Source organism: Cupressus sempervirens, chromosome 6 (assembly GCF_028749045.1).
Source record: "Cupressus sempervirens isolate cs-2001-9-10 chromosome 6, ASM2874904v1, whole genome shotgun sequence".
Taxonomy (NCBI): Eukaryota; Viridiplantae; Streptophyta; class Pinopsida; order Cupressales; family Cupressaceae; genus Cupressus; species Cupressus sempervirens.
This window is the reverse complement of record NC_143123.1, coordinates 723,519-727,207: the sequence shown is the minus strand read 5'-3', so window position 1 is coordinate 727,207 and position 3,689 is coordinate 723,519.

Sequence of the window (3,689 nt, the reverse complement as noted above, 5' to 3'; positions counted from 1 at the left end):
GGTATCTACAAAACTAGAGTTTGCATCATTCATTGAGTTGTCATGTTGACAACAAAGTTATTCACACTCCCTTTTTTAGCACATGTTGTCTACAACATAAATTTGCATGTTACACCCTTGTAGGCTTATCCTCTCATCATCGCACTTAATCCTGTGCATAATAGAGGAAAACCCATATCTGGTGGACATGTGCCTAGTTGTATGACTTATCACATAGTTGAGTCCTAGGCATTCTAGATGTATCTCAGATGCCTTTATATACAAACACTCTTAGTGTACTTTTATGATATTGAATCGAATACATATCGATATTATGATCATACTCTTTCTAGTCTATAGTTGTGCTTGTGTTTGAGTTCTTAGTTCTTGGGTGAATTTTTCCCTAAGGCAAACTCTTACAGAAATAATAGAAAAACAACAGGGGGATTGTATTTTTCTGTGGATTTTGTGCTACAGGAGGATAGATAATTTTTTGAATGAATGATTAATGTGCGTCAAGGGATAGATTTTTCTTTGTTTTGTTGCTTTTAAAGGAAGAGAGTTTTAGTATATCAGAACTTTGGGTTTTTATATTAGCTTTTTGGTTAATGTTAATCTTTGAGTTACCTTGATTGTCTCTAAACAAAGTTTTGATGCATACAATTATTGCCACGATTATTATTGAGACTTTGTGATTTGTTATTCGTATGTTTGGAGAGAACAATTCATGTTTCTTTCTACACTTCTTTTTTAATGTAATGATTGGGTAAATGAGCTTTGTATCATTTGCTTATTATTTTCTTCTAGTCAATCAGTTTCTTTGCATCTACGTCATGTTTACAAGTGGATGTTTGTCTACCTTTTGTACCTTCTAGTTAAAAGCATCCATATTTATATTTCTATGAATTCGCTACAAATCATATACGAGGAGCTGTACCCAGATAAATTTAGAGGGCGCTTATGCTTTTCAATAGCGAAGTGATCTAACTGTTAGTGTTGGCATTTGGAGTTAATTTGTAGATATTTCTTCAGAGGACAATTTGTTCACTAATACATATTTATTGTGTTCTTTAGGAGTAGGACCTATTCCTACAACTTAACTTAAAAATAAACTCTTACATAATGTAATTATAAAGTTTATTTGTTATAAGTCTTTAGGTGAGTAATTTTCATGTATTTAGAAATAATGACACAAGTAATATCCAAAGACAAAGGAATAGCAATATCACATGTACAAATGTTGAAGTTGGATTGAATCATATAAGCAATTTTTTGTTGCAAGGAAGATGCATTTGAGATGAGGTGGTAGAAAGGGTAGTAAGAGATATATGCAAAATGTTTGGACCATTAAATGGAAGTAAAAATAGAATATAAAATAAGAACATTATAAGTGGGCATTGATGAAGGTAAGGAAGCATAAGAAATACTTGAAGAAATGGTGGCAATAATAGGATTGGGCATGGTAAGATGTGTAGGGTTGATATTTTGAGTAGAAGTAGTTATAATAGGGACCATTAGTGGACACACTAGGAATGAAGGTAGAACTAGGCACAAAGCTCTCAAAACTAGAGGTAGGTGGAATGAAACCTAGCTCTTGGGAACAATATGTAAAAGGCTTGCCATTGGTATCAATGAGATGTGAGACACTATGAAATACATTAACATGATATTCAACATTATGGATTATCTTTCTCAAACCCTCTACAATAGAGATGACATTGTGATTCACAACCATTGTTCAATTTTTAAAAATACATGGAATAGTTTTTGAACTTGCATATGAGGGACTCTTAAGGTATCGCCTTCATCATGAGAAGAGTGGGAAAAGTTGTTCACACTAATAGTAGGAATATCTATAGTAAGCATGCTTGTCTCATCAAGATTCTAAAGAAAAGTACATGACTTAGTATCAAAGGAACCCACAAGTCTATGACTCATCTTAACAAGAATGTTATAAGTAGGACTCAAGGTAACAAAATTCAAGCACAAGAGAATGTAAGAGAGATAGATCTATTGGAAGTATAAAATTTGAAATATATATGCAATTAATTAAGAAAAATAATAATTTTATTGAAAACCACATTTAACCATCAAATATGAAGATCTAATGTAATGCATACACATGAGATCTATACATGTAAAGATGATCCAATACCAAAATTAGAAGTATGTAAGAAGAGTCAGGCTCGCCAAAAATGTTCTATGAGAAAAATAGGGAGATAGGGTAAACTAGTAACTCACACCCCCCTTTCACAACTACACATTTAGAAGAAAGATGTCCACTAGGCTCAAGATAAGACTCAAGCACTAAATGGGACAATGGTACTGAACACTAAATATGTAATAATAAAAATGGGAATGACAAGAAACATAGCATAAATTATAATTTACATAAGTAACTAGAAAACTATAAACAACAGATTGATAAGAACCATCAAAGAGATGAAAAGTAACTAAATGGAAACTAGAATGCAATAATGACCCATAGCTAAAATTTGGGAACAAAATATAGGGTACAAAATAGTTTTAGCAATCTGTTCTTGATGTTTTTTACTATATTTTTTTGGGGATCTTTGTAACATTTTCAGATCTTTTTTACATTTTGTCTAACAACTCTATAACCTATTCTTCCACATATAAAAATAACAAAAATGTTGTCTAAAGTGGTTTTCCTTGGTCAAACTCTGGTTTAGAAATCAACCTTGAAAATGAAATGAAATTGAATAACAGAAAGTATGTAAAAATGTAAATGTTTGATTCACTTGTGCATAAACCCTCGTCGATAGATGTAGAAATCACTCATACCCATGAAGATACTTGAATGCACTTAAATCAAGGAGTTGAACTTGAAATATAATGTGGAATCAATAATGCCCTCATATATGCATGGATGTGTGAAAACTACTCCTAGATCTTGAATGTAGATATGTTATAGTCATTCACAATGAAAGAGAGAGAATGTGAGTGAAAAGAGAGATCTTCTTGCTTGATCGAGAATTTATCTTCTCATCCATCACATGAGAGAAAATTGCTTTGAGTGGAGAAGAATACATTCTACTTGAATGACCTTGAAGAATTGGAGACTTTGAGAAACTTGATATCGGATGTTTGCCTTCAAATCTTGATTCCAATTGCTCGATTGCTTGAATACTTGATAGTAAATGCTTGCACTTGATAATGGACACCAAAATGAGGAGAGACATGGTTTTTTTATACTCAATCGACCATTTTAGAATTAAAAACAATCCAATCCAACCACATGAACAAACTTTCCACTAGCACCTCAACATAGGGCCCCAAGCCATATTTTGGTCGAATCCATTAGGATAGAACAATTTTGGAATTTTGGTCGTTAAAGAATGAGCCCAAAATTGAACAGGGTAAAAGTATGTCTCATAGCATATCAATGCATATACAATATTTCACTATACATATATGACACAGAGAGTGTACTTGGATATGAGACTCATGCATATACATTATTTGATTACATGTCTTACTTTATACTAACGTGTATCTTTTGTAACTATCATTAATTATAGCTTGATATGTCGTTATAACTATCCATGATACCTGCAAATTCCATTTTGTGATTGTTAGTATATTGTAATTATGTTTCATACTAACTTGATTTTCATATTTTCAATAATTATTGATTTGTGACTAGTCATATTTACCTTTTGTTGTGAGTAATTATTCAATCTCCATTT